Consider the following 13,084-nt stretch of genomic DNA (forward strand, 5'->3'; position numbering starts at 1 on the left):
ACTCCTTGGCATATACCCAAAGAACTCATCCTATTGCAGAGACACTTGTACATCCATGTTTGTTGCTGCTCTTTTCACAATAGCTAAGAGAGGGAAGCAACCTAAGTGCCCCTCAATTGATGAGGTTATTTTTAAGATGAAGTTTTACTCAGCAGTAAAGAAAGATGAAATCGTGAAATTTGCAGGTAAATGGAGGAAATTAGAAACTGTTATACTAAGTGAAGTAACACAGACTCATTAAAAATAACTTATGTTCTCCCTCATATGTGGATCTTAGCACCAAATCCTTATAAGTGAGTATGTATCCAGACATAACTACAGGAACCAGGATAATGAAAAGAAACCAGGGAGGTAAAGGAAAAGCAAGAATCTGAAAGAGAAGAACAATAACAAACAGGCATTAATAAGGGAGCTATAGATAAAAATGGGGTTAATTTAAGGGGAGGAGGGTTATACAAGGAACCTTGGGGATAGAGGAAAAGAAGGAGCTCAGGAGAGGTGGGACCATAGGAGAAATGGGAAAAATGGGGGCACTTTAAATGAGGAAACCAAGGTGGAAGGGTTAAATAATGTGAGAAATAAATAATGCCTAGCTAGTTTTAAAAAAACAGAGGGAACCATATTAATCGAACAACCTACTGCCAAATTGTACATACAATTACCTCAACGAATATAATACATGCCTAGGCAAGGTTTATCTGAGAATGTTTGGTCTTTGCCCAAGCTTTATCTGCATAGCACATGGTAATTAAAAGTACCAGACTGGTGGAACTAACCTTCTTGGGTGTCTAACAGCCATACTTTGAGGCCTATAATAATTTGGTCAGAGGGACATAAAGGACAGTTTTTGCTCCTTGCCCTCCTAGGTTAACTAAGCTCCAGGGCACTATGAGCATCTCTCAAAATGTCCTGTAACTGTGGTGCATCAACCTGTCCTGTTGATCAAGAAGGCCATGGAGACCCCACTAAATGTACTTGGACCAGTGTCCAGTATACAAAGAGGAGGGTCAACACAGGAAACATTTCCTCCATGCTTCCAAGTGAAGCCAGCAACGGTCAAGCAGGACTTTGTCTTATCGTCACAAAGATAGAACTGGTAAAAGATAGGAGGCAGGAGTTCCTCCCAAGCCCATGTGACCCCAGAGGAACAGATCCTCAAACGACCTTAAGTGTAAAAATAAATTGGTTTATCTGGGCCAACTGTATGTTCTTAAACATCCAAAAGGAAAGTATAACCAAAGATTAAAGGGATCAATATAGCTCTTTAAGAGTCCATGTGTATAAGAGTCCATGTGTATAGTTAAATGCTACATAAGAAACACAATGCCCAACAGGAGATACCTTCCTTTGAGTTGGTGGCCACAGTGGCCCAAGAGACTCCCAGACAGTAACCCAGCATAGAACTGGGAAAATGAACAGCAGACCCCAATCTTATTTAAAGGAATATTGGCAACTGTTTGCTGCTAGATTTGGAAGAGCTGATCTTCCTCAAACAAGGAACTCTAGATAGGATGACTAGATTCAGTGGATGGACAAGGACTGGAGAACGGCTGGAGGCCCCAACAACACAATGGACAATAACAGGGATTACAGAGTATACGGGCTACAGTGGGGGCAGGGGGGAGACTATGGGAGGGTGCCATTTGGGATGTGGGTATATAGATGAATAAGATTGTTTGGGATGTTTTGTATGAAATATCCACAAAAAAATCAACAAATTTTAAAAAGTGAGTTACATTTGAGGAAGAAGCATAAGAATTTGCTCCATGTTAATTAGTAGAAGTGAAACGCATTACTATTGAAATCTACCCGATGATTTTATATCCATGCTCAGATGGATCTCAGAAAGTAACCGACTGTGACTAGTAATAATCAGATACATAGAGATTAGAGATGCATGTGCAAACATCTAAATGTTAGTAGCATTAAAAGTTAGTTTTTCTGTAGGAAACAGAACATTTTAAAATGAAATGGAGATCTTTTGTAAAGGTTAAAACCACATTTAATTTTATGTCTTATAGGGTTTATACTGAGTTCAATATTGTATAACTGTATTAATTCAACTGTGAACCTAAAAATTTACAGCCAATATTGAAAGAGATGAATCCTTGCTCTAGAAATTTTTATTGAATGTGTTAATGCTGTAATGAAATGCTTCTAATCATGTGATTATGAAATAAATAATTTTTTAGAAAGGTCATGACAAAATACGAAAAAAAGATTATGTAGATATTATCTTTGTCTCATCCTTGATAAATTGTAACAAACCTACACAGACCTTCATCATTTGCTTAGGTTTTCTCATTTTTAAAAATTATTTATTTAATAACCACATAATTAGAAGGAGCATTTCATTACAACAGCATTGACATATTCAATAACAATTTCCAGAGCTAAGATGCATCTCTTTCAAAATTGGCTGTAAGTTTTTAGGTTTACAGTAGAATTAATACAGTTATACAATATTGTACTCCATATAAACCCTATAAGACATAAAATTAAATGAGGTTTTAAACTTTAAAAAAAGATCTCCATGCCGGCCAGCACTTGGGAGGCAGAGGCAGGCAGATCTCTGTGAGTTCAAGGCCAGCTTGGTCTACATAGTGAGTTCCAGGACAGCTGGAGCTACAGGGAGATGCTGTCTCAAAAAGACTAAAAAAAAAACTCCATTTCATTATTAAAATACACAGTTTCATACAGAAAAATTCATTTTTAATGCATTTGACACTAAGATGTTTGCACATGCATTTCTAATCTCTATATATCTGATTATTACTAGTCACAGTCAGTTACTTTCTGAGCTCCTTGGCATCTGAGCACGGATATAAAGTCATCAGGTAGATTTCAATGGTAATGTTTTTCAAGTCTACTACTTATGAAGGAGCACATTTTTATGCTTTGAAGAATTTTTTTTTAATTTTTAAAAAAATTAATAACCATGCTCTGCCTCCCTGGGCCTGCAGAACCTGCAGACCTCTCTCCGACCTGCAGGCCTCTCTCCAGGGTAAGTCCATTGCACCCTCTGTGCCTTGACTCCCCCAGCCTCATTCACCCTCCCGTCTCCCCCACTACTCTCCTCCTAGCCTGGGTCCTGTCCCGTTCCTTCTCTTGGTGCCCCAGACACCTGGGGAACGATTACTGCTTCCTGATCCTTTTCATCCAGACCAACTCAGTGTCTTCTCTGGTCCCCAGGAGCACTGCTTCTGGGCCTGGCCCCGCCCTCACCTCCCTCTGCTTCCATGGGCCTGCAGGACCCTCAGGCCTCTCTCCCACCCAGAGGCCTCTCTCTGGGGTAAGTCCATCGTGCCCTCCACACCTTGACTACCCCAGCCTCATTCACCCTCCCATCTCCTCCACTGCTCTCTCCTCTAAGCCTGGGTCTTGTCCCATTCCTTGTCTTGGTGCCCCAGATACCAGGGGAACCACTACCACTTCCTGATCCTTTTCATCCAGACCAACTCAGTGCCTTCTCAGGTCCCCAGGAGCACTGCTTCTGAGCCTAGCTCGGCACTCACCTTCCTTTGCCTCCCTGGGCCTGCACCACCAGGCAGCCAAGACAAGAAGCAACCCAATTGAAAGATGGGCTAAGGAGCTGAACAGAGAGTTCTCAAAAGAAGAAGTAAAGATGGCTATGAAACATCTCAAAAGATGTTCAACATCACTAATAATTAGGGAAATGCAAATTAAAACCACTTTAAGATTTCACCTCACCCCAGTCAGACTGGCTAAGATCAAGAAAACAAATGGTACCAAATGTTGGAGAGGATGTGGGAAAAGGGGAACACTCATCCACCGCTGGTGGGGCTGCAAACTGGTTCAACCCCTATGGAAAGCAGTGTGGAGAACTCTTAAAAAATACAAATGAACCTACCATTTGACCCAGTTATACCACTCCTTGGCATATACCCAAAGAACTCGTCCTGTTGCAGAGACACTTGTACATCCATGTTTGTTGCTGCTCTTTTCACAATATCTAAGAGATACTAAACCTCTGTCAGATGTGTCACTGGTGAAAATTTCTTCACTTCCCTGGATACCTCCTTTGATTTACAGAAGCTTTTTAGTTTAATGAGGTCCCATTTATTTATTCTTGACCTTGTATCTTGAGCAATTGATGTCCAGTTTAGAAATTCCTTTCCCAGACCTATATCTTTTAGGTTATTGCCAATGTTTTCTTATAACAATTTCAGAGTTTCAAGCTTTACATTGAGGTCTTTGATCCATTTGGAACTGACTTTTGTGCAAAGTGGAAGATAGGGGTTTAGTTTCATTCTTCTACAGGTGAAGATCCAGTTTTTCAAGCACCATTTGCTGAACATGCTGTCTTTCCTCCATGAATGTTCTTGGCCCCTTTATCAAATATCAGGTGGCTATAATTGAATGTACTCATATTTGGGTCTTCAATTTTGTTCCATTGATCTATGTGTCTATTTTTATGCCAGTACCATGTTGTTTTTATGACTATAGCTCTGTAATACAGCTTAAACTCTGGTTTAGTAATCCCCCGGCATTGCTTTTAGTGCTCAGGTTTGTTTTGGCTATCCAATTTCTTTTTTGCTTCCATATGCATCTTAGGATGTTTTTTTCCAATACTGTGAAAACTGTCATGATTTTGATTGGCATTGCATTGAATCTATAAATGGCTTTTGGTAGGATGGTCATTTTCACAATATAAATTCTTCCAATTAATGATGATTGGCATAATCTATAAATGGCTTTTGGTAGGATGGTCATTTTCCCAATATTAATTCTTCCTATCCAAAAGCATGGGAGGTCCTTCCATCTTCTGATGTCTTCGTCAATCTCTTTCTTTAAAGATTTAAAATTTTATTTGTAGAGCTCTTTAATGTCTTTGGTCAGGTTTATTCCAGGATAACTTATGGTTTTTGAAGCTATTATGAATGGGATCATTTCTTGGTTTCTTTCTCATTTTGTTGGTGGTATATAAGAGGTTAATTTTGTATCCTCCTAATTTCCAGAATTTATTGCAAGAGTTTCAAGCATTATGTTAAAGAGGAGTGGAGACAGTGGACAGCCTTGTCTGGTTCCTTATTTCGGTGGGAATGCTTCTAGTTTTTCTCCATTTAGAATGATGTTGGCTGTGGGTTTGTTATATATGGCATTAATTATGTTGAGGTATGTTCCCTCCAGTCCAATTCCCTCTAGGACTTTGAACATAAATGCATGTTGAATTTTTTCAAAGGCCTTCTCAGCATCTATTGAGATGATCATGTGGTTCTTGTCTTTGAGTCCATTTATATGATTTATGACATTTATTGGCTTACGTATGTTGAACCAACCCTGCATCTTTGGAATAAATCCAACTTGATCATGGTGGATGATCTTTTTGATGTGAGTCTGTATGTGGTTTGTAAGTATTTTGTTGAGAATTTTTGCATCTGTATTCGTTAAAGATATGGGTCTATAGTGTCTTTCTTTTTTTGTGGATATATCTTTACCTGGGTTTGTTATTAAGTGATTCTGGGTTCATAGAAGGAGTTTGGAAGTTCTCCCTCCATTTCTATCTTTTTGAAGAAATTATGTAGTATTAGATATAGACCCTCCTTAAATGTCTGGTAGAATTCTGCTGTAAATCCATCTGGGCCTGGGTTTTTTTCAGTCGGGAGGTTTTGTATTGCTGTTTCAATTTACTTACATGTTGTGGGTCTGTTCAAATGCTTAATCTCTTCTTGATTTAGCTTTGGTGTTTCCCATGCTTTTAGGTACCCATCCATTTCTTTTAGGTTTTCAAATTTAGTAGTGCACAAGTTTTTAAAGTATTCCCTTATAATGTTCTGTAGCTCTCTGGTGTCTATTGTGATGTTTCCTGTTGGAGTATGTTAGTTTCCTTTGATAAACAGCTTTTTAGGACACAAGATGGCTCCCAAACTTCAGGGAACCAACCTCCCCCACCACAGGGCTGATCACATGATTTAGAGGAAGACCAGTCCCGATCAGTAAAACGTAAGCGGAAACATAAGCTGTCTGCCCATGTATGACCTGATCATTGTACTGTCTCCTGAATGACTTAAAAACCCTATATAAGCTTGCTGTTTCTTCAGTAAAGTAGATCTGCTTCTCTGAACCTGATCTTCTGTGTCTGAATGTGGCTCGGCTGACACAGCCTCCTCACCAGCTCTGGGGTCCAGGATTGGGCGGTGGCAATGAGTGGCCACGAGAATGAAGGTGGCCCAAACGAATGGCCACAGCTGGAGCCCCAACTTGGGGCCCTCGTGGACTCAGGTTTGAGCCCAGAATGCCCTCTTTTTCTCCCCTTTCTCCATGGGTGATTGCTCTCCTCATCCTTGTGTTCTTGTGCTTTTGGGTTGCAGTCTTCAGTTTGGCATGTCACTCCTGTCTCCACTGATCATCTCCTTAAACGGCTCCTGAGTCCCTCTGGGTACGTCTTTCAGGGTGAGTGACCTCCATTTTGTGGAATAGTTATCCAGCTGCCACTGGCCCCCATACCGCAGCATTGGTTTCTCTCGTCAGGAGCAGGTGAATTAAGGTAACAGAAAAGGATGTAGCTAAAGTGCTAGATGAAGTTTTGGCTCTTGCCCCTTGGTTTGAGGAGTCCTGCTGCTAGGATCCTGAACAATGGGCTTGTGTGTTATGCTTAGCTAGAAAAAAAGAGGTCAAGGAGGGACACCCGTAAATTGGACAGTTCTACCCCATTGTAACTGCCATTCTGGCCTCTCTGCAGGGAGTTCCCCCCAATTCCCCTAAAGAAGATGATCTTATTTTAAAGGAGATAGAAAAAGAAATTCAACAGCAGGACGCTGTGGACAGCTCGCCCTAAGTGCTCCTGGTCAAAGTGAAACTAGCAGAGCCTTACTCTGACAAAAAAGCAATGTCTTCTGCTGAGGATTCAGAAAACGAGAGACTAGGGTCTGAGGGCTCCCTTAGTAAAAACCAGAAAGCCACACCACCCTCTGCTCCACTATTACAGGGCATTAGTCATATGCCTCCATCCCATGCCAGCTGTGGGGGAGCCCCTGCCTTTTACCCCTCTCTGGGAGAGGAAGACTGGAAGCCCCTTCCCCCACCCTCCTTTCTGTTTGGTTCAGAGGACAGCACCCCATAGTTCTTCCCTGTTATGATTGCTCAGGACCAACAAAACCCAAATTTCTGGAATCCATATTCCCATGACACCTTTAAAAAATTGAGCAAGGTGGCACTTGAGAATGGTGTCCATTCCCCCTGGTTTAGTCAACTTTTAGATACAATCAGCCATGTGGCCAATAACCCCTATGATTGGCAGCACATTGCCTGTGCCTGTTTGCAGGAGGTGACTTCCTCTTATGAAGGCTGCTTATCAAGATGAGTGTGAACAACAAGCAGAGCACAATAGATGTGCCAATGTTCAAAATATAGGGCTTGATGCCCTAGTAGGGTGTGGCAATTTTGAAACTCCCCAGGCTCAAGCACAAGGACCTCCTCGCTATTTTGAACAGGTCTGACTCTGCTCACTGCATGCTTTTCGAAGTATGCCAGCATGCAGTCATACCAAATTAACCAAATTGGTACAGAAACCAGGCAAGCCTTTCTCTGACTTCGTTGAGAGATGCCAACAGAATGTAGACCAAAAAATCAGTCATTGGGGGGCTGCTGATGCCTTGCTTAAAGATCTTGTATATGAAGGCTGCTTCACAGAATGTTACCTGGCCATAGGGCCTGGTAACAGATATATAAGGATATATCTGAATGGATTTTAGCCTGTTGGGTCGTGGGGACTGCTCGGGCCCATTCTACTGCCCTTGCTGAGGCACTGGCTGCTCACCAGCCCCAGACCCGTACAGAAAAGGGAAAATTCTGGATTTGTGGGGGACCGGGCCATTGGTCTCACACCTGTCCTAACAAACTCATTAAAGAGGCTAAAAAAAGTCAAGTTCTTCCTTCAAAATGTCCAAGGTGCCATAAAGGCTTTCATTGGGCGAGAGAGTGGAGATCTAAGGTGGACATGGATGGTAACCCCATACAAAAGGGGCCTTTAAACAGCCAGCGGGGCACCTCTCAGCCCCACCCCAAAGAGAGGAAATAGAGGCTCCCATCCCCCATGTCCAATGGGCAGTGCTTATTGATCTACATAAGCCTAGAATGCAGCTTACCCTGGATGGACATAAATTTAAAGGCTTAATTGATACTGGAGCCAGTGTCACAATAATTAGAAAGGAAGAGGCATTGCCTCACTGGCACTGCAAGCCGGCACCTCCCATACAAGGGGTTGGAGGCTTACAAAATACCCAATAGGTTCAACTCCCTGTGGTCTGGACTGATCCAGATGGCAACACTGGAGCAATCAAGCCGCTTTTACCCGCAGGACTTCCTCATAATCTGTGGGGGAAGGATATTCTTACCAGCATGGATGTTGTTCTGACCACTGATGACAAAGCCTTTTATGATGATTGCATTGTTAACCAGCTCACAGGAAATGCACCCCATCCTCACCCCAGTTCTAATGGCCACTGCCCCGTTGCCCAGACCACCCCCCATTAAATTGACCTGGAATACAAAAACTCCAATATGGGTGGAGCAGTGGCCTCTCCCTTCACATAAGCTAACCCACCTGATTGCTTTGGTCCAAGAACAATTATCCTTGGGTCATATTGAGCCCTCTCTTAGCCCCCATAATTCTCCTATTTTTGTTATTCAAAAAAAGTTCGGGGAAATGGAGACTTTTACATGATTTAAGGCCTATTAATGATCACATGGAGCCCTTGGGAACCCTACAACTGGGACTGCCTCACCCAACTGCCATTCCTAAAAAATGTGCGATTATTATAATAGATATTAAGGACTGTTTTTTCTCTATTCCTCTCCATGATGATGACAAGCCCTATTTTGCCTTTTCTGTTCCCACCACCAACCATAATCTCCTGGTCCAATGTTATCAATGGAAGGTCCTTCCACAAGGAATGAAAAACAGCCCTACCATTTGCCAATATTTTGTGGCCCATGCATGCAGACCTTTGCTGACTGAGCTGTATATCTTACACTATATGGATGACATTCTTATTGCCCATAAGGACCCTAAGGTCCTACAAGGAGTCTTTCAAAAACTTAAAACAAATCTCCGAGTGCTGGGCCTATTGCTACAGATAAAATTCAGTTACATGCCCCATATACCTTTCTGGGCCTTTCTATCCAAGATGTCATCTGCCCTATAGCCCCTGCTCTTACCTTACCCGATAAGATCACTCTCTCTGAGGCACAGACCCTCTGTGGCAACATAAATTGGATGTGGGGCTTTCTATCTATGTCCACAGAAGAGCTTACACCATTCTTTGACCTCTTGCAGGGTGCTGATACAGCCTCCACCCCCTACAAGTTCTTGCCTGAGGCTCGACATGCTATAACAATAATAAATACACACTTGTCTCAAGCATTCGTTAATAGGGTACAACCTGGACAGCCTATCCAGGCCTTAGTCATTCCAACAAAAAACACCCCTATGGGAGCACTTTGGCAAGCCCAGGGACCACTGATATGGGTCCACTCTTCTTGGAGTCAATTGCATAAAATCACTCCTATAATTGAGGCCTGGGCAATAATAGCCCTAAAGCATGTTCAAACCTCCTACCTTCTGTATGGCCATGACCCAGAGTCACTGGTCCTCCTTCTTCCACTCCCCATGCTCCAAGCACTGTTTCTTCACAACCCTGGCTTTCAGACTCTCCTACTAACTTATCAGGGAAAATATGATAATCACTACCCCCAGCATAGACTCCTCCAAGGAATAAAACAGCTTCCCTCATCTTTATTTCCCCAGGCATTTCCAAAATGTAATCCCCTTCCTGAGGCTCCTCTAATCTTCACAGATTCTAGCAGACATAACTTTGGTTATGTGGTCTTCTATGAGGGACAGTTTTCTTCACAAAAATCCTTTCCTTTCAAGGATCGGTACAATTTGGAGAGTTGTCCGCTATGTTACAGGTCTTTCAAGACTCCCCACAACCCCATGCAATATATTTTCTGACAGTGCCTATGTGATCCAAACTATACAAAATCTGGCATTTGCAGCCTCCAACCTCGCCATAGCCCCCTTGATCTATTGCTCTTCTCTTTGCAGTTGTTGCTTGAACAGTGCTCCACCCCTTGGTATGTTCAACACCTATGCTCCCATACCAATCTTCCAGGGCTTCTGGCAGAAGGTAATGCTACCATTGACAGACTAGTGATGAATGCTACCCTGGATCCTGCTCTCTTACAACAAGCCAGAGACTTACACGTCCACTTCCATCTTTCTCCCCAAGCTATACACAGGCTCCTACCTACTTTGCCAATTCAGAGCTGCAAACATCTGGTCCGTGCGTGCTCCTTATGTGGCCCCCTTGTGCCCCTGGGGCCATTACAACCTGCTGGAACTCTCCCCAGAGGCCTCGGTACTAATAAGATTTGGCAAATGGACATAACTCCTTTTCCCCCTTTGATAAACTAAAATACATTCATCATATTATTGATACTTACTATGCTGCCCACTCTGCTTTGGCCTGCTATGGTGAGACTGCCTCCCATACCATAAAAACTGTTAAATACACCATGGTCCTTTTAGGAGTTCCCTGACAATTAAAAACAGATAATGGCCCCTGCTACACTTCTATGGCTTTTCACCACTTCTGCACTGACTGGAATATTCAACACATCACTGGCATCCCCTATAACTCTCAGGGCCAAGGAATCATTGAGCACTCCCATCAAATGTTCATTAGACAAATACGCAAAATAGGGGGAGATAATGAGAAAGGCCCCTGCTATAGAGATCCCAATTTTGTTATACAACAAGCTCTATTTGTCCTAAATTTTCTGAAATTTGATTCCAATGGCCTCCCACCAGCAATAAAGCACTGGGGGGCATTCATTCATCCTACTCCCACCCCCATGGTGAGATGGAAGGACCCCCTCACAGGAGAATGGAAGGGCCCACACTTATTACTAACACAGGGGTGAGGCTATGCTTGTGTCTTTCCAGATAATGTTCCAGCCCCCATCTGGATCCAGGCCTGAAACATCAGAGTTGCCTGTGATGCAGCCAACTCCAGAGGTATTGGCCTCAGAGATGGTGACAAAACCAAAAACCCAACCCACGGAGAAGGCAGCCCAACGCTGCAAGCCCTGGAACCAGCCAGTCCCCCTACACAACAGATGAGAGACCTGACCATCGATGACTGTCCAAACAGAAGAGGGCCAGAACGTTCCAGGTGACGATGACCCCCAACACCAGGTCTGCCCAGTGACCTGGGGGGACATTAAAGCTTTAGCCAGTCAGGCACAGGCCATGGCCCCTGAGCCAAACACAGGACCAAAGACCCTTTGTGTCACCTCGCAGGGCTCCACCGTTCCACCCCGCTATCAGCATCTCTGTAACCAGACCACCTATTTCCCCTCTAATAAATCTTACAACCTCCTCCTGATGCCTGGTGGGCTTGTTCTTTTGGGCTCACGCCTTATATCCACTTAATCACTCTCAATCGTTCTGCCCCCTCATGGTGCCTGCTAGCCCAGCTAACCTCAAGAGTCAACCTTTAGTCAGGTGACAAGATGGACCTTAAGTTTTCCCCATCAGAAAGAGGGCAGCTGCCCTGGTGATTGTTGGCACCACCTTTTTGGGGATCAATATTGCTGGTGCCTAGGGTTAGGAATGTCAGTACTGATCCTACAGGACAAAATTTATAATGCCCTAGTATGGCTATTGATTTGGACTTAAAAGATTTACAAACTGCTATAGAACATCTTGAGAGTTCCCTGCCCTCCCTTGCCAAGGTCACCTTACAAAATAGGAGGGGCCTGGACCTCTTGCTCCTTCAACAGGGAGGATTATGTGTTGCTCTAGGAGAACAGTGCTGTCTCTATGCTAATCATTCTGGTGTCATAAGGGACTCCTTAAGCTTAGTCCACAAAAGGATCTTAGGAAGAGAACAGACCAGGGTAAAGAACGAAAATTGGTATGAGTCACTATTCCAGTCTTCTCCTTGGCTCACAACACTCCTCTCTGCCTTAATAAGGCCTCTGGTCTTGCTCCTTCTGGCCTTAACCTGTCGCCCAATTCTTTTAAGAGACTTACTTAACTTTATTAGAGACCGGCTTGCTATGATTCAACTTATGATGGCACTGCCTCACTTCTTACCCCGTACTCCCAGTCATGCCCAGACCCAGATTTAATAAGGATAAAAATCACGGCCACAGCCATACATCGGGCCTAAAACAACTTGGGTTGTCCTGCTGGGAGCCTTTCTGGGGACCACCTTGGCTCAGACAATGTGGGTGTTGATCTTACAGAGTCCTGGACTAAAAATATATCTGAAGGCCCTGGCTCAGATGAGACAATGCTAACAGGCTTGTCCATTCAGGTCTTTTGAGCACACTCCAAGATGGTCTAGCCATTGCCCCAAATTGCTTCATCCAGTAGACCTCTTCCTTCTTCATATCCTTCCTTCTTCATATGGCACCAGCCTTGCCACAGCCCCAGTTTGGACCCCCAGTTTGGACCTCAGAGTAGCCCATCTTTTAAACAAAAAGTGAGAAATGTTGGAGTATGTTAGATTGCTTTGATAAACAGATTTTTAGGACACAAATGGCCCCCAAACTCCAGGGAACCAACCACCCCTCCCTCACAGGGCTGATCACATGATTTACAGGAATACTAGTCCCGATCAGTAAAATGAAACTGTAAACCTAAACCTAAGCTGTCTGCCCATGTATGACCTGATCATTGTATTCTCTTCTGAATGACTTAAGAACCCTATACAAGCTCGCTGTTTCCTCAATAAAGTAGATCTGCGTCACTGAACTTGGTCTCCTGTGTCTGAATGCGGCTCCGCTGACACAGCCTCCTCACCAGCCCTGGGGTCTGGGATCAGGTAGCGACAGTGAAAGGCCATGACCGTGAAGGCGGCCCAAACAGATGGCTGCAGTTTCCCCTTTCATCCCTGATTTTGTTGATTTGGAGGTGCTCTTTCTTTCTTTTGATTAACTGGGCTAGCGGTCTGTCAATCTTGTTTATCTTTTCAAAGAAGACTTTTAGAAGTTGACAATCACGTGGTCTTACCAGTAGAACTACCAATTCGAATACTAATCTCTTCTTTTG

Source organism: Nannospalax galili, unplaced genomic scaffold (assembly GCF_000622305.1).
Source record: "Nannospalax galili isolate Female #2095 unplaced genomic scaffold, S.galili_v1.0 scaffold1046, whole genome shotgun sequence".
Taxonomy (NCBI): Eukaryota; Metazoa; Chordata; class Mammalia; order Rodentia; family Spalacidae; genus Nannospalax; species Nannospalax galili.